Consider the following 20,500-nt stretch of genomic DNA (forward strand, 5'->3'; position numbering starts at 1 on the left):
TCGGCTGTTTGTCATTTCATTGCGTTCAGGTATGTGAAGTTAATAACCATTTAATTATACAACATATGTATATGAAAATATATATTAATATATATATATATATATATATATATATATATTATACACATACATAAATTACATATATATGTTTGTGTTTCTATGTAATCAATTTTTGTCAACTTTCTAATTAAATTCAATTATCTTTAGCGTCTTGTTTTATGTTACCGGTAAATACATAATTTATTCTTTAGCTTGTTAATTAAGTGATGAGAATTATAAAGTAACTAACTATTGCATTGTTGATACATACGCGCAGACACACACACACACACACACACACACATATATATATAATATATAAACCCAAGTTTATGAATTTTTTCAAAATTTGAGCTACAGGACTTACATCATGAAACGGTAACTAAATTAAACATTTTTTTTTTTAACCTAACGTAATTGAGAAACCCAGGATAACAGCTTTGTTGTACAGTGACTAACATGCCGCCACTCCCTATTTGTAATCCCAAGAGCTCTTGTATAAACTTCAATTGTTTTAATCTTTTGTTTACCATCTCTTAGTACCCAAGTTTCATGTGAAACGTGTCACATATTGAGCTTCAATCCTTACATCATAAAACCTGTGACCACATGGAAACTGTCAACTCGGTTATAGATTTTTTTTTTTTTTTTTTTTTTTTTTTTTTTTTTTGCAGTGTCCAAGTGAGCCGTATGCTAAGGTCAAGTAACTTGTTATAGCAGGCGGGAAAAAGACAAGACAGAGAAGAGTGAAAGCAGTACATTTGAAGTAGGAAGAAACGAATGATTTGTTGAAGGAAAATAAAGAGGTTGTTTGAATTGTAGTAGAAAAATGACACAGAGTACTGGAGAGCAATTGAAATGGTAAAATTGAAATTGATATAGAGGAAACTTTAGACTGGAAGAATAAACTCCTTTGCGGTTGAATATTGAAAGGTTAACGAGCACATGTGTGCGTATGTGTGTTTGAGTGCGTATGTGTGTGTGTGTATGTGCGTGCGTGGAGTAGAGATGCGGTGGGTCGGTGGATGCCTGTATAGAGGCAATCAACTAAATTACTAAATTGCTCAAAATAACATATGAGTTGAGTCTGATATTTTAGATGCTCTTAGTACTATTGTTTTGTAAAGAATATGCAGTTAATATTTAAAGCTGATTACAATCCACTAAGAATAAATTCAATCCCTAAATAATTTTATTATAGATTATTGTATCGATGTAGATGGTTATTTAAGGCTACTAATGATTTTGAGATATAAGTACCAGGACTGAATAGCACATGGCAACATGCACAAGCTCTCTCTCTCTCTCTCTCTCTCTCTCTCTCTCTCTCTCTCTCTCTCTCTCTATGCACAGTTGGCGAAAGCAAGAATCCGAGATAATCTGCAAGTACTAAAAATTCAGACATTACTAAAGCGTCATTTACTTCCCTTTTAACCCGGAATATCTTAATCCATTCCAAGATCCTCTTGAAAGTAAGATCGAGAAACATTTATCATCGTCTGTCAACATGAAGAAGAAGAAGAAGAAGAAGAAGAAGAAGCGAGGAAAAGAAGAAGAAGAAGAAGAGAGGAGAAGTTATGACTGGAGATGTATCGACTCTCGATATTCCCCTCTGCCACTCGAGGGACTGGAAAATTCCTTTGTCTGGTCGGACATCTATCTATCTGCCTGCCTGTCTGAATGTCTGTCTGTTCCACTGCCATCGGGATGATGCAACTCCGCTCCATTGTCGAAAAGACTTCGGCTGAACACTGTTGCGACATCGCGTTGATTTCGATATGGCGGGTTGCAGGAGGGAGCTCTTCTCAACCGCTTCATTGCTATATGACTTGGGAAAATTCCCATTAGTATTATTATTATCATCTTCGTCTTCAGCTCTGCGTGTTTTTTCTTTATGTGGCCAGTGAGTTGATTACGTAGTCGCCTACCGATTCCTTGCTCTGCCAACATGGAATCAGAGTCAGTAATTTTAGTTATTTATTATTATTATCATTATGATCTTCGTTTTCCTCTCTGCATGTTTCTTCTTTATGTGGCCAGCGAGTGGATTACGTGCTCGCCTACCGATTCGGTAGTCTCGAGTTCGACTCTCTGCTCTGCCAACATGGAATCAGAGTCAGTAATTTTAATTATTTATTATTATTATCATTATGATCTTCGTTTTCCTCTCTGCATGTTTCTTCTTTATGTGGCCAGTGAGTTGATTACGTACTCGCCTACCGATTCGGTAGTCTCGTGTTCGACTCTCTGCTCTGCCAACATGGAATCAGAGTCAGTAATTTTTTTTATTTATTATTATTATTATTATTATTATTATTATTATTATTATTATTATTATTATTATTATTATTATTATCTTCTTTTTCTTCTTCATGGATGTTTCTTCTCTATGTGGCCAACGAGCGGATTACGTGCTCGCCTACCGATTCGGTTGTCTCGAGTTGGACTCCATGCTCTGCCAACGTGGAATCAGAGGATTTTATTTCCGGTGATAAGAAATTCATATCTCGATATAATGTGGTTCGGATCCCATAATAAGCTGTAGGTCCCGTTGCTAGGTGCCTATTGGTTCCTAGCCACGCAAAAAATCTCTAATCCTGCGGGTCAGCCCTAGGAGAGCTGTTCATCAGCTCAGTGGTCTGGTTAAACTAAGATATATTTAACTTTTACTCTATCGGGCAGACGCCATCTGTCAATTAGTTTCATTACACATATCACCTTCACATATAGTGCCATACTTTGAAAATATGATGCCTTGCGAAATTCACTAGTATTTCTTTATTTCAAAATATTCCTTGGGAATCATTATTATTTGTTATTACGTTTTATTAAGTATGGTAATTATGCTATTTTTCCAAAGTTCGTTTGGTCACCATTTTTCCATATTACATCACTTCATCATTAGATTTTAAGAAAAGCTCATTTGATTCAGTTCTTTGAATTAGATCATTTGATTCAGTTCTATGAATAACCCTGATTTGATCAAGGACTGGCATGAAATCTCATTAGATTATAAGCGCTCATAAATCTATCAAGGTTTTCCATGAAATATCATGTCATATTATACTTGTTTAAAAAATGTCATGTGATTACATTATTTCATGAGATTTCTCATTAGAGAAGGAAAAATCAGCAAAGCTACATATTCGAGTAATTAAGGTGATTTTCTAAAGGGTCCACAATAATACAAAGTGTAAAAACTCCGTGTATAATTTTGAAGACTTTACAGAAAGCTTTCGAACCCTTCCCTGGGTTCATCTTCAGTCCAAAAGAGAGTTTTTCCCTACTAAGGTGATTGATGTTCACTTGACGTCGAGTTTCCCTATTGGAATATAGTTCGTGATTTTCCAGCCATGAACTTCTGGTCCATATGTAAAGACCAGATTTGCATGCCAGAAAAAAACTTAGAAATTAGTTTAATAATTGGTCATTTTCCAGTCATAAACTTCTGGTCCCTATGTAGACCTCAGGTTTGTATGTTAGGAAAAATACAAATTAGTTTAAAAACTGGTAATTTTCCAGTCATAAACCTATGGTAGACTTATTCAGTGGAGATTTGTTAAGTCGATGTAGTTGTATACTCCAGTTACTGACAGACTTAAGTTTTGTTCGAAGATTTTGACCATGTGAGAAATACCTGCGAAGATGTTCTCAGTATACACGGATCAATTTTGCCTAGATTTTCAGGGTTTTCCTTCAAAGCATTGAATCGGTCGGTCTTGAAAAGCGACTGTAACTAATGTTTTGTTTCTAATCTGCAAAATTCAGTCAACTTGTCAGTCTCTTAAAATGATTCGGTATTGATGATAGAACAGACATCATTCCTTTAAATAATCGTTGTCTGTCTCACTCAGCCCATCCTCCCCGTAATTCATTTCATGTTGTGATAAAACTGGGAACAAAATTTGTGGAGATACACTTCATCACCGCTGAAAGTCTTTTCAGTTTCCCTTGGCAAAGACCATTGACGAGTATTTCTGTCCGGAGAACTTGTTTTGAAGCTCAAATGGGATACCTGGTTACTTGGACAACAATCTGGTCGTCGAATGCCAAATATTTTTTTCAGTTCCTGATAAGTGTTTGATCTTTCAGAAAGTGGCTTTTCATCCTGTTCATCAAAAATTGATGGCTGATCCAGCGTCGGTTGAAGTATATCTTACTTTAACCAGACCACTGAGATGATGAACAGCTCTCCCATGGCTGGCCCGAAGGATTTGATATTTTTACGTGGTTAGGGTTGGTTACTCAACAACGGGACCTACAGCTTATTGTGGGATGAAAACCACAATATATCGAGAAATGAATTTTTAATCACCAAAAATAAATTCCTCTGATTCCACGTTGGTTGAAATATGATTTACTTGTGGTTTCATTGCTTTATACATAATAAGTGCTATTTCACTTTTCCTTTTCAGAATTACTGCTTGGTCACTATTGTTTGTTTTCCCCAAAAGTGTGTGTGTGTGTGTGTGTATGTGTGTGTTTGTGTGTGTGTGTTAGTGGTTTTATAGATAGATAGATATATGGATGGACACCCTTTAGATCTTTCTTTTCTTGCTATTACTTCTCTCCGATATCATGTCTCTGTCTTTGTAGCGACCACTTTTCGCTTACTCGTGGAAAAAGCCTACAAACTACTTTGCTGTTGTTGTTGTTGTTGTTGTTGTTGCTGTTTTTGCTGTTATTGTTCTTGTTATGGGGGTAGGAATAGTCTATGGAAGAACCTAAAAAGATCTGAAAAAGATGTCTTGCATTAAGTTGAAGATACAGTATTTTTAGGATAGGATATTTATGGTTTATTTGTCAGGATGAAAATGTAAAAGAAATAATGTCTATGTTAAACAGTGCAGATAAATTATTTCTTATAAAATATGGCGCATTTATTTTAATTTTCGTTGGTGAAACAACGCCCTATTTGACCATAGATTTTAGCACGAGGCCTGGGTAAGCTGGAGGTCAGATCACGCCTTGCTGTGGTTTTGCAGTCTTGCTTATCCTCTGGTGGTTTAAAATGACTAATATGTTTATGGGCCGATTAATTTTTTTTTATTTGGAAGCTCAGCAACCAAATTTGTTTTATATTTCTCTAAAAGCTACGAAATTCCATTTTGTTTGGAGAAAGGGCACTGCAGTATCTGTAAACGACTGGTTTTCTAATACTGTCAGCGGTTCCGTATAACATTGAAGCTATTTAATCTCATAGCCAATTGATAATAAGTAATATGTATGTTGTCGCTTTCCTTCTGTGATATGAAAAACAGATTAAGCTAATCTATCTCTTGATATATATATATATATATATATATAATAGATTATATATATATATATATATATATATATATATGTATATATATAAGTCATATCACACTTCCGTGATTCATATACATATATCGAGCTACAATGTCCTTTAACTATCTAATTCGCTCTACCTCGGAATTAATATATTTTCATATATGCTTAACCGAAGGGGAATTTTTTCTCGATAATAGATTTGCCTGGACCAGGGCGCGAACCTATGGATCCTTTCAAACCCAGGAACGTCAGTGAAGCTTTTCCTACTACACCACCTCTCGCGGTGGTGTAGTAGGAAAAGCTTCACTGACGTTCCTGGGTTTGAAAGGATCCATAGGTTCGCGCCCTGGTCCAGGCAAATCTATTATCGAGAAAAAATTCCCCTTCGGTTAAGCATATATGAAAATATATTAATTCCCCGAGGTAGAGCGAATTAGATATTAAAGGACATTGTAGCTCGATATATGTATATATCATGTATGTATGTTATATATGTATGTATGCATATATATATATACATACATATATATATATTTATATATACATTTTTAAAATTATTTCTTCAGCTTAGTGACACAAGACACTACAGGTTGTTTTAGTATTAGAATATCACGAAATACACTCGCACATATTTGCATGTTATGTTATTATTTAATATATATATACATATATATATATATATATATATATATATATATATATATATATATATTTTTGTGTATGTATATGTTTGTGAATGCATGCATGATCATTAGCACAATAAGTATCTCCGTACACCTTATGACATTAAAAAAATGTAATGTGTTGTGCTCTACTCAATTAAAGTGCAATAAACCACTGGATCTCTTCTCGTTTAGAGTCAACACATTCATACATCTGATTACCCAAGTCTAACAAAACACTCATTTTGTAAGTTATGAAATATTAATAACGCTGGGATGTTGACGTAAGATGTTTAACATTATAAAGCCCCAGGTTATCACGTATCTCAAGTACCCTCTTTAATGGTTTTCTATCTGTCTATTTGTTGATATTTCTTGATTCGAACCACTTCATTCCCCGTTACTTCGCATGGAAAGAAAATCATTCGTGCGTATTTAGAATGGTGATTATGATTAATTTTCTGTGAAATGACCTTGGAGAGAGAGAGAGAGAGAGAGAGAGAGAGAGAGAGAGAGAGAGAGAGAGAGAGAGAAACAATTCTTTGCCAAAATAACATTTAGCAGTCATGCACATGGCGTAATTCTCGTTATGTTTCTTTCATTACATGTTGAATAACTTGGCTTTGGACTACCTTTCGAACTAATGTTGTAGTTGGTTGTGTATGTCAACAATAATCATTAGATTTAGTAAACCAAACAAAAACTTCTTTCAGTTTTCTTCTGAAGATTGAAAAAGAAGCCCACAAAATCACTGTGTAACTTGTTTACTTCTAAGTGTGGAGTAAAATTAAATGTAAATACTTAGAAGTAAACAACACAGATTTTTTTGGGTTTCTTTTTCAATCATTACATTTAGTATATGAAATTGGTGGACTTCGGTTATCTCAAGTCGCTTTCCCCAAAGATCTTGTGGCGTTCGAGGTTTTAGAAAGCTCAAGCACATTTGGGAAGGTGCATTTTGCAGCTATAATATTATGGAAAAAGTTGGGCGGAGGCTCTCATAGCAAATCTGCAATGGGGGGATTGTGGTGTTGGAATCTCCCAGGGTTTTCTCCACAAAAAAGAAATGACCTTCTTTTGTCGCGTTGAAGTTTTCTGTTGGAAAACTTAGTTATCTAGTTTAACTAAAATTGTTTTGCTAATAAAATGTGCTGTTTCACTTGCGAAATCAGAGAAAACTAAGTAGCACAATCACCTGATCCCTAAAATCTTCGGGGTGCAGAACAGTTCTTTAAATTTGTTATGATTTTAAAAGTGTTGTTAACTTCATATCTAATAGTTTTGAACGTTCCCCAACATTTACGGGTGAATAAGATTCAAGACGGAGTTGATCTCTGCTAAACAGAGCTATACATCACTTTAACGAAAGCATTGCGTGTTATCAACCATAAAGGAGACTGAAAGCGCCTCAGTGGCTTGATCGGTATGGTCTTGACCTGCTTCCTCGGTGGCCGCGAGTTCGATTCTCGGGCATTCCGTTGAGGTGTTAGAGATGTGTATTTCTGGTGATAGAAGTTCACTCTCGACGTTAATAAGCAAAACAAAAAGACAAAATAACGGAAACTAAGGCCTAACTTTTCATTATCATTTTTCCAGCCCTTTCTTATTCTATTCAGGATGACTTTTACTACAGCAGAAGTAGGCTTATTATCAAAAGACCATATGATACTGGATGTTATATGATACTGGATATTGAAGATTAGGTAATAAATATAAGTGTACTGTCGTACAATAAAACAGATGTTGATATAAAACGTTATATCCATATGAAGTGATATTCTGTATTTTACATTTTTAAACACACCCTTCTAAAATGAGGAGTTTCATAGTTGAACTGACTCACGAAGTCTCTGTGTGAGTTGGTCCAGAACAAGATGCATGTCAGTTCATCGGATGATCAAGGATGAAGAGATTTACTTAAGAGGACAGTTTCTATTTTTGAGAGCGTGCATTCACCAACTCTCAATCGAAGGCCTTGGGATTTGCAACAATATAAGCAAGAGAGAGTCGTTGTGATACATTGATATAAAGCCACACGTTACAGGATTTATTTACTTTTCAGAATATTTTTTTTCTTCAATTTTGTATTATTTTTACTCATCAGTCAGTTAACCATATTAAAATGTTCTCTTTAAGTGATTCAGTATTTTACTAAAAATGTCGTAATTGAGCGTACAATACGAAAACATAGCTTTGTAATCAGGAAGAATTTTGTTTTTCGCTTACTCTAGGAGTAAGCCTTACAAACTACCTTGTTGTTGTTCTTGTTGGGGCTGGGGTGGGGGCCCGTTAGAAAAGCCCATCAAAGAGCCTAAAAAAAGATACAGGAATTTTAGGATAGGATATTTATGATTTATTTATCACAATGTAAATGTAAGAAATAAAGAATGTGCCTGTTAAACAGTACAGAAAAATTATTTCTATTAAAATATAGCGTATTTATTTTAATTTTCATTTGCGAAACAAGGCTCTAAGTTACAGTAGATTTTAACGTGTTAAGTTAAGTTACGAATATAATGTTTACAACAATGCCTAAGGGGAAAATCTTGCACACGTCCCGAGTAAGCTGGAGATCGGGTCACGCCTTGTTTTATTAAAGGCTACTAACTGTTCCAACTCACTTATCACCAGTCATTTTCCAACAATTGGAAAATGACTGGTGATTATCCAAAATAATTTTTCAAGGGTTGCGAGCTTTAAGTCTCGGGAGACTGAAAGGGAATATTCCAAGGAGTCTCAATTAAATTAATATTTTCAGTTTATGTTTATTATTTTTGTTTACAATGTTTTTATTACGTTTTCTATTTTATATTTTTATTTATATCTCTATCGCTTTCATCATTGTTTATTTTTTGTTAATTTGGATTTTTTTTTTTTTGAATTTTTTATTGTTTCTATTATTTGTTATATATTTATTTTAATTTTTATAACTTTTATCATAATTTTTTTTTAGTAATTTTTTCCATTTTTGTTTACAATGCTTTTCTTGTTTTCTTTTTTTTCTTTTTCTTTTTTTTATTATTATTAATTTTTGACTGTGCCTAAATATCCAGACCTTCGCATTCACCTCATTTCGGTCAATCTAGAAGTTGAGGTAAAGTCAGAAGTCTGAAAAGAAACTCTTCGGCGTAATTTGAAGTAAGTTCAAAGGTCTCAAAAGAAACTCTTCAGCGTAATTTGTACTCAGTTGGTCAAGTTCTTGATGATATAGAGAACTGCAATGGAGTTGCAGGCAGGATATTTTCTCTTCGCTTCTCGCTAGATCAAGTGTTTCAAGTATTTGAAGTTTGTACGGATCAGCCAGTAAATTATAATTTTAGATTTTTACTGTGTTAGTTCAGCTGGAACTATTTCCTCAATGCATAATACAGCTAAAATACCGAGAAAAATCTGTGTGATCTGCGAGCTTATAAAAAATGTATACGTTCTTTTATGTATGGAAAACTAACAAAATATTCTTAATAATCAGTTTATAATCATTTTACTTGTGTGCGTGTTTGTGGTTTTTCGTTTTATTATTTTTCCGTGGAGTCAGGTTTGGTCTAAGAATAAAACTATTGAAATTATGTCTGGAGAGGTTAATATTTAAAAACATGAGAACTCTGTGATAGATGTGTATATCTGGAGAAGATGAAGACATTCGGAGCTAAGAATACACGAAAGCTATAACTGGAATGAGACTAATGTTATGTTACTCATTTCTGTTCTATTAAACTTGAAAGACATTTTCCAAACAAGGCACCTGCGTAGAAATGTCTATAAATGAGTATAAAGTTCACAGATATATGAAGAGCAAGGTTTACGTGCTTGTAAGTGTTTTGCTTCTTTCGTTTACGAGGTCTTTTTAAATTTTGGTGAAAGGGGTTAGTTTAACTTGTGCCCTTTTCGTTACATCCAACGTCGCGTCTGTGTCGGGTATTCACGATCGTCGGAGGTGGCCGTATGAACGTGCAGCTGAATGAAAATACTAATTCAAAAGGTAAAGGAAAACTTCTAAACTCAAGAAGCCAAATAGACAAACTTTTTGACTCAACTCAACCAAGTCAGCTCTAAAACTTCAAAGCGTTCTCAAGATAGGACATCTTTCCGCAGTTGCCAGTATTTTCTCAAGTTCCTGATTAAAAAGAGCAGTCGAAGACGCTAAGAAAAAAAAATTATCCTTTTTTTTATGTTGAAAGGACGTAGAATTTCACGAGGTGGTATAAGAGTGTCGGAGATGGTATAGTATATTATTACTTGATTAAAAGAAGTTTATCAAGTTTCCATTACTTCAATTTAGATAATAGCCAAAAATGTTTTCGTTGTTTTATATTACTTGAATGTACTTTCCTTTAGTTTCTGACAGTTATTTTGATTTCTAGCTTATTCGGGGAGTAAACCTACAAACTAATTTGTTGGTGTTATTCTTGTTCTTGTTGAGGAGGTAGGAAAGCCTAAAAAAGTTTGGAAAAGGTGTTTCGCGTCGAGTTAAATATACATGAATTTTAGGATATGATACTTATGATTTATTTATTAGAATGAAAATGTAAAAACAATAAATAATCTACATGTTAAACTGTACAGAAAACATTTCTAATAAAATCTTTATTTTAATTTTCGTTGGTGAAACAAAACTGTTTGACCATAGATTTTACCACGCACCCCAAGTAAGCTGAAGGTCGGATCACGCCTTGTTCTACTTATTAACACTAACACTCAAGTTCTATTAATGTTTCTTTACCCATGTAAATCTTTGGTTAAGTTAGACATTAACACTCATCTGTGACAGACTTTTACTGATTTTCGGTGAAAATACCTGTGATAGAGAAGGGCCCTTAGAAGGCTTGATAAACGAATAGAATTATGATAAATAATAAGAAAAGTTAGTTTCAGTTGTATAAGAATACTGATACAGCACTTGACAAAACCGGAATTCCTAGGGCCAAATCGAAATAATTAACGTTTTTTAAGATTCAGAGACACATTCATATAATTGTACTTACACATAAGTATAGTGCACACACACACATATACACATATGTATATATATATATATATATATATATATATATATATATATATATATATATATATATATATACTATATATTATATATATATATATATATATATATATATAATATATAATACATATATATATATATAATATATATATATATATATCATACATACATACGACTCAGAGATACATTCATTTAATTGTACTTACACAGTAAGTATAGGGCACATACAGTATAACAATATGGGTATAATTTATATATATATGAATATATATATATATTATAATATATATTTCTATATATATATATATATATATATGTTTATATTTTATATATATATATATATATATATATAGTATATGTATATGTATATGTATATGTAAAGGTATGCCACGGAGGAAATTGAAAAGAGGAGGATTGGCAATTCTTTCTTTTCATTTTCCTCTCTGGCATCACCTTTATTTATACATAGCAGCATCACGTTTTATATATTTCGTGATCAAGATCTTCATATATATATATATATATATATATATATATATATATATATATATATATATTATGTATATGTATATGTATATGTATATATATGTATATATGTATATGTATATGTATATATATGTATATATATGTATATATATATATGTGTATATATGTATATATATATATGTATATATATATATATATATATATATATATATATATATATATATATATATATATATATTGAAAACGCTAAAATCTTGTACTGACTCAACCCCTATACAGAAAAAAATGGATATGAAACTGTTCAGAGAACATCTACTTCTATCATTTGTGACGACGGTCGTAACGGGCATAACTCCAGCGAAGGTAAAAACCTTCAACTCTTGCTCTAACCTTTTCCGCTTCTGCCTGTATAGACAGAATTTTATGTTTTACTTTTTGTTTTTCTCCTTTTTTTAATATTTTATAACGTTGAAAGGTTAAAGGATCTGTGCATTTTTCACTAGAATATTGGTTAGAGGGAAGTTCGTATTTTGATTTTTCTTCATATTCTATTATTCAAACGGTCCTGCATTGGGAGGTTAAAAGGTCCCATATATATATATATATATATATATATATATATATATATATATATATATATATATATATATATATATATATGTGTGTATATATATATGTATATATATATATATATGTATATATATATATATATATGTGTGTGTGTGTGTGTATAAATCGTATATGTTTTCGTACCCGAGGTAAGAGTGAAGTTGTATCTGTATTTCTGTATTTTAGCAACGCTGTCCAATTTCGTAAAGTTCTATTCACTGAAAGATAGAAGCATCACTCCCTACATTTATCTAGTGTTGTTTATGTCTCCGTACATTTGCTGAAGTGTTCGAGCTGGCGTGAAGGTGAGGAGAGAGAGCGTCGTTGAAAAGACCAGTTCAAAAGGTCCCCGAAAAAAAACTTCTCGACTCTAGCCAAATATCCAAACTTTTTTTTAAACCCGCTCAATCAGGTCAATTCTAAAAGTTTAGCGCGCAAGTGGAACTCTCAAGATAGGAGAATTTCAGCACAGTTTGCGCGCGTTTTTTAAAGTTCGTGACCGAAAAATGGTGATATAAGCAAGCGACAGTATTTCTTTATATATGGCACTGTCTTGTTTTCTAACGATGCTTTGCTTGCAATGAACGAGATGATTATACATCGTATTGTCGACAATTACATACAAGGATTCTTGAGAGGTATTTAGAGAGAGTTCATGAACTCGTAAATAAAACAATGTTTGCCTTGACTTATATTTTTTAATAATCGTTGTCTTTCATGGTAATGAATCGTGTTGACTTTTTGTTTTAAATACCTTCCATTATTCTTCTTGCTAAGAACCATCTTTAGTTGTAAACTACGTATACTGATTGCGTCAGTTTTACTTCCTTTTTTGGCAAAGAAATGACGGTCTACTAGGGAATGCCATTTTTTTTATATAGATATTTGCGAAATTTGTGTCATCAACTAAAATCCTTTTCATTGCCTTTCAGGAGTTCACATATTGTGACAAAAACAAAAGTAAGCATCAGGAGAACATACGAGTACGTAAGGTAAGTGAAATAAATCTAATACTTAATTTGAGAAGTAATGAATAACATGTTCCTATGGTAAAATTGAATATTAGTTTTGCTGGAAGTAAATGCCAGGTATTATACATACTTTAGATGTAGCGCAATTATTGTTTGGTTAATCAGGGTATTCTTGTGGCACTTAAGTAATTATCGCACAAATTAATAGAAATATCTCGATTTGCGTAAGGTAGTTAGCCCCTATTCATGAAGGCACGATCTCCCCTGTTATTTGTTTAATAATACGGACAACTTATATGAATGAAAGGAACATGGATGAGATAATCCATTATTCTTCACATGTTCGAAATCTGTGCTTTTTTTAAAAGAAATTTACAATCTCTACCTGTATGTCTGTTGTCCTTTAAATTCCTTGTAAACTATATGTCAGAAATACAACATTAACATATAACAGTTGTCAAAGGTGAATGAAGTAATGGTACCATTTTTAACCCTGTTTGGGCTCCGTGTCTTACCTGAGTTTTTGTGTGTATGTCTGCTAAATCAGGCTGCAATGATTAGCTAATCTTTCGTTGGAATCTTTTGTGAACACCGTTTTTAACTGTTCGGTTTCCCAGGATTGCGTGAGCGTTAAATTTGCTTAATAATTTTGATAGCGAACCTTTTAAATTAAGGTGAAACTTTAGGACGAAGTCTGTAGACTGATAAATTCTGGATATTAATTCTGAGGTCCCCCCCGCCCCCCACCCCAAAAAAAATATGTAAGTGAAATCATCACCGAGGTAAACAAAACAAAATATAGTTGGAATCACGTACGTAAAAAGAGATATATAGTTGAAATCATCATCGAGGTAGAAAAAAAATAAATAAAGAAAAATATTGTATTTGTAATCACCGAGGTAAAAATAAAAATTATGTAGTTGGAATCATCACCGAGGTAAAAAAAGATGAAAAATAAATAAAAGATTTTATTTGGAATCATCGAGGTAAAAAAAAAAATGTAGTTGGAATCATCACCGTGGTAACAAAGAGCATTTTGTAGCTGAAATCATCACCGAGGTCAAGAAAATGAATGAATAAATAAATAAAAGATTGTATTTGGAATCACTGAGATAAAAAAAAAATGTAGTTGGGTTGGAATCATCACCGTGGTAACAAAGAACATGTTGTAGTTGGAATTATCACCAAGGTAAAATAAATAAATAAATAAATAAAAGAAAATATTGGAATCACCAAGGTAAAAAAAAAAAAAATTATGTAGTTGGGATGATCACGGTGGTAAAAACAGAATTATGTAGTCGGGATCAGCACTGACGATAAATATCTGAAGGCATGTCAACCACCCACCAGTGGTAGTAATTAAAATGTGTATACTTCTCATAAAACTATATTGAAAATGTATAAATATATGATCCCAAAAATTTTGCCAGCGTCATTCATGACAATATAGGGTTCTTGTTTGTGCTTATTTTGCAATTACAGTTACATTCATATATGTCTATCTAGTAATGGTTCCATTATTTCTAGTAGAAATAATACATTTTCCGTTGACTCCTCAAAATAACTTTATATGTATGTATATATATATATATATATATATATATATATATATATATATATATATATATATATATACATATAAACAATATACTGAAGGCAGTGAACGATGGCAACAAAATATATTTCAACCTATAAAAGAAATAACAAAACGGCACATATTTAATTATGATAATATAATGATTTTCCGTTTTTTCACACAAATATACATACATACATACTATATATATATATATATATATATATATATATATACATATATATATATATACATGTATATATATATATATATATATATATATAGTATATATATATATATATATATATATATATATATATATATGTGTATATATATATATATATATATATATATATATGTATGTATGTATGTATGTATGTATATGTATGTATGTTTATTTGTGTGTGTGAGAAAACGGAAAATCATTATATTATCATAATTAAATATGTGCCGTTTTGTTATTTCTTTTATAGGTTGAAATATATTTTGTTGCCATCGTTCACTGCCTTCAGTATATTGTTTAGCTATAATTTCCATATGTATCTGAATGTGCTGTAGGAAATCCTTTTTATTACTTATTTGCTTAGATTTTTTTTATTCATTCAGTAATATAAGCCAAAACCACAGATTATGAAATATGGATATTATTTTAGTAAAAGTCGAAAACATTTGAACACGTATTTCAGAATGAGAGCATAACTAATACAAAGTCCAGATTACCAGCAGTCACCTAGAAGTCAGAGAATTTCCAGAGCTTCCGAAATAAAGCCTTTCCACACAAAAGGCTCCAATGTGTGCTGGAATCTGTGTCCTTGCCAGCAGTTCCCTGAATATTTCCTGTGTTTTAGCATCACACAACTGCGAACTGGGATATCACCGATGGTGACTTCTAAATGTAGCATCCAGCATGAGCAAGTAATTGCAACAAGAGTTGCATCATCTTCGTATAATGCACTCATGTTTTCAAGAACAGAAATCATCTCGCCATTGAAGACTGGAAAGACTTCAAGTAACGCCACTAAAGATAAGCCTGGTGGTCATATGTAAAACATATGACTCCAGGTACCCCCTGGGTACTGTAGGAGGACCGTGTAGTCTTCATTCAGTGAAGTTCGGGTACAGGATTTGGAGATAATACGTCACCTTTGACGCGCTCTCTCCACTGAATATTGCAGACTGATGAAGGGAGGGGGCGGGTAGGGGAGTAAACCCTCTCTGATGTCATTGCCTTCGTCTGTGCTCCCCGTGTTGATGATATTGCGTTATTATTCAAAGTAGTCAAGCTTTTCATACAGAACAGAGACCCCATACATTAACCTTAAACAAGAAAAAAATAATAAACTAAGACATATAAATGCAGACCAGTGGAGATGTGTTTTACTGACAAACTACACCACAAAAATATTAGTTATGATCATCAAACAACAAAATGTGATCGTTATTGAAGGCGAACACCATCATTTTACCTAACTGTGCGTCTTCTTTACATCTCTGCATGAGAAGACACGAAAATAGACGTAACTCAATTGGAAAACTTGGAAAATTTGGAGAGGAATGAAATGTACCCTCTTTTCATATATTTACGTGCATGATTGTGTCGTCAGCCGGCAACATCGTCTGCTCCTGAAGTCGTTGAAGTCGTCCAGAGGTCGTCTATCCATCGACAGCTTCTCCAGCTTCGAAAGATGATGACCCAGACGAACCCTCTGGAGTGTAGTAGTAGGTGCAAGGTCAATAACCTAACTTGTAATAAACCATCCCAGTGGCTCGCCTGCTTATCGTCATAAGCATTGTAGCGAATCATTATAACACCACCAACCATCATCATTATCATAGATCATCGTATCGCCAGTAAAAAAAAAAAGAGAAAACACACAAACCACAAACAGAGAGAGAGAGAGAGAGAGAGAGAGACGTACAGTGGTGTACAAAGGTATAAATTATTCAGAGAGAGAGAGAGAGAAACGTACAGTGGTGTATAAAGGTATAAGGTATTCAGAGAGAGAGAGAGAGACAGAGCTTTACAGTGGTGTACAAAGTAGGGTATTAGGTACAGAGAAGAGAGAGAGAGAGAGAGAGAGAGAGAGAGAGAGACGAGAGAGGGAGGGAGGAGACGTACAGTGGTGTATAAAGGTATAAGGTATTCACTGCCACACACACACACACAGACGTACAGTGGTGTATAAAGGTCTAAGGTATTCACAGAGAGAGAGAGAGAGAGAGACGTACAGTGGTGTATAATGGTATAAGGTATTCAAACAGAGAGAGAGAGAGAGGAACTGTGGTGTATAAAGATATAAGGTATTCACACAGAGAGAGAGAGAGAGAGAGAGAGAGAGAGAGAGAGAGAGGTATTCTGAGAGAGATGCTTTGAATTAAAGTTAAAAAAAGCAAAAAAAAAAATAGTTTGAGGCGGACAGACAGACACAGACAGACAGTCAGACTGCTCTTAAATGAGAACTAATTTAATTACGCTATGTGCCTCGGGAACGGTACATGATAAGCGTTTGATGATTTGGGCCCATTGAAAACTGAGATGTGTCCGTGATGATAATTTGCAAGCGGTATGTTTAAAGGAAATTATTTGAAAACGAAGCGATAAGGAGTGAAAGAAAAAATAATTCCTAAGAAATTTGTGATATTATTTATCCTATAGCAATGAATCTTTAGCGATGTTATGAATAACTGCTGCTACGCTAGTTATTTTCCTTGTTGAAGGTATTCAGAAATACTAATAGAAAAATTAATTAGTGTCTCTTCAATATTTTTAACATTATGTCCTTAGTAAGGTTTCATACGAATGTGTGGGTGTGTGTGTATTTGCATTTTGTAAAGCAATAATCCCCTGAAAAAGTTATGACCCTTTGTATTCTGAGCTACTTTGGTATATTACTTTGTTTTCCTCTCGCGACCGTTGCTATTTACAACAGCCAATGGAAGTATGTAAAGTTTAATGTTTATATCCGTGGCAGTTGCATAGTTTTCTAAATTATGTTCCGCACCGAAGTCGAGAACTTTTGCAGTGGCAGCAGTCTCGTCTAGAATATAATCTACTCTTATTTCACTTTTGTGGCTGATAAAAAATGAGTAAAGTCAGCAGCAGGGCAGGCAGTTTATTACTCCTTAATATCGAACGAAATAGTATTAATTATATCGACCGTATTATAACGGTAAGCATGTCACTTTAACGTTTGCTCTCGTGCTGTTTTTAGAATTGTAATGACTATGGTTTTAATGGAATCGTTTTATATATAACAAGAAAAAAATTCTTTGTCTTCTTCGTGACCTTGCTGTCATTGCCTTGACCTTTCTCTCTCTGCGGTTTCTACCAGGTCAAGAACACTCGGGGACAGAGGTTGCAGGATTTACGAGAGACAGCACACGCAATGGGATCAACTGGAGCTTTAATTTCTTTCCCCAGTCTCGTATATATACAGCAGGAACGCGTGGCTGAGGCATTTTACAGCACGGCTACCAGACGAGTTGGGACAGTCAGTCCTTGAAAAGCATGTAGCTTTTGTGATAATATAAATATATATATATATATATAATATATATATATATATATATATGTGTGTGTGTGTGTGTGTGTGTGTGTGTGTGTGTGTGTGTGTGTAATTGGCAGATGACTATTTTCAAGATTTACAAGAAGAGGGGACGAGAAAGAGAGAACTATATACGATATATTTGTGTATAGGTGTATATATATATATATATATATATATATGTATTATATATATGTGTGTGTGTGTGTGTGTGTATATATATATAAATATATATATATATATCATATATATATATATTATACATATATATATATAATATATATATATATATATAACATGTAAATATATATATAATATATATATATCTATAATATATTATATATATATATTTGTGTGTGTGTGTGTGTGAGAGAGAGAGAGAGAGAGAGAGAGAGTAGAAGAAGAGAAGAGAGAGAGAGAAGGAGCGTGTAATTGGCAGATGAATATTTCAAGATTTACAAGAAGGAGGGGACAGAGAGAGAGAACTATATAGGATATATATATATATATATATATATATATATAATATATATATAATAATATATATATATATATATGAGTTACAACAGATTTAAGACTGAGGAAATAAGTCGTATCATCTTTTTTAGAACCTGTTTTATTTTTCATACAGGAATTGGATGCCAAGACATTGAAGAATTGAGGAACAGACATTCTCCCTCCTCTCCCCCCACCCCAAGGGAAAGTAACAGAAACTTTATATATTTGGGTTGACATCGAGACGAGACAAGGTTGTGTTGGTGGGTGCGCACTCAGGCACACGTTCAGTGGTTACACTGTCTTGGGGTAGGGGGATGATGGGTTTTGGGGGTTTGAAACGTACTACCTGAGAAGGGATGAAGGTGGGGCGTGGGGCGGGGGGGGGGAGGGGGGCGTGTAAATCCCTTTGGGTAAAAATGTCAAGGTCGGTCGACAGGTCTCCACTCAAAGGTTGGGAACTATTGGCACGTAAACGTCCAACATGGAGAAGAAACGACGACGGAGGGACTTGATATCTCGTAAGAGAAAAAGAATAAATAAATAAAAAACTGTGGACGAAAATATATATATATATAAAAAAATGGAATACGAAATGCCTGTCAAAAGTACGAAATAACAGAGGAGCTTAGTCTTTCAGAAGCCAAATGGAAGTGGTAAATATTTAGAAGAGAATAGGGGAAGTGTAGCGTCGATATCCCCATTGGGAATTAAGGTAGACGGGGCATCTCGGTTTGACCGATCGGAATAAAGGTATTTCTTTCCTAACGTTGTATGTTCGTCAGACGATGAGTATCAGTCTGGTCTCCATTTTTCGTTGAGATTCTTAAAGATTAACGTCCTGTCGATCTATTTGTGTCGTAGGAGAAATTTGGCTGTAGTAGTAATAAAGGTCCTTGGAAAGTAAAACCTTCATAAATAACAACTGACGCATTTAACTTTTAAACTCCACAGAGATAAAGGTAATCTCTCTCTCTCTCTCTCTCTCTCTCTCTCTCTCTCTCTCTCTCACACACACACGCGCGCGCGCGCGCGCAGCCGTTTATCTTATTTATTCGTTTAAAAACTTGTAACGTGACTACTTGATAACCCAACAGTTTTTTTTTTTCATTAAATAACTATTGCCTTTGGACTCTGAACATTAAAATATATTTTCGCCAGAGTTGCTTATTTGATAAGAATCCCTTTTTTTCTTCAAATATTTATGAACATTAAGATAATTCATATTTTTTATGTTTTTGTGTATTTATGAGAATTTATCAAATTTTTATATTTATATATTTACTTCTTTGTTATTATTCTTTATATTTATATATTTACTTAATTTTTATTTAGAAATCCATCTTGTTCTATATTTATTGTTTTACAATTGGTTTCATACATTTTTCTCCAATTTTATGTAATTATCTTTTTTTATATGGTGATACTTTATATATATAAAATATATAGATATATATATTATATATACATATATATAAATATATATATATATATATATATATATATATATATATTCCGTCTTTTATTTATTTTTAATTTCTTATATTTATTTTTATATTTTTCCTAATTTTTGAGCCTGTTGGTTTCCATGACCACAGATTATTAAAAAAGTGAATGAATGGATTAGTAAGTCAATGAATAAATGAAATAATAAACACTCATGAGAAGGGGATCCCCAAGTAAATGTTCCCTCCACGTTTATCAAAAATAGTTTTTTTCATTCATAAACGAATAAACTAAATCATAAATAACTTTCGAATATAACTTACTAAGCACTGGTTTACAAAGTTTTTCACAATTATTAGAATCTATCATAATTCCTT

Source organism: Macrobrachium nipponense, chromosome 14 (genome assembly GCF_015104395.2).
Source record: "Macrobrachium nipponense isolate FS-2020 chromosome 14, ASM1510439v2, whole genome shotgun sequence".
NCBI classification, from domain to species: Eukaryota; Metazoa; Arthropoda; class Malacostraca; order Decapoda; family Palaemonidae; genus Macrobrachium; species Macrobrachium nipponense.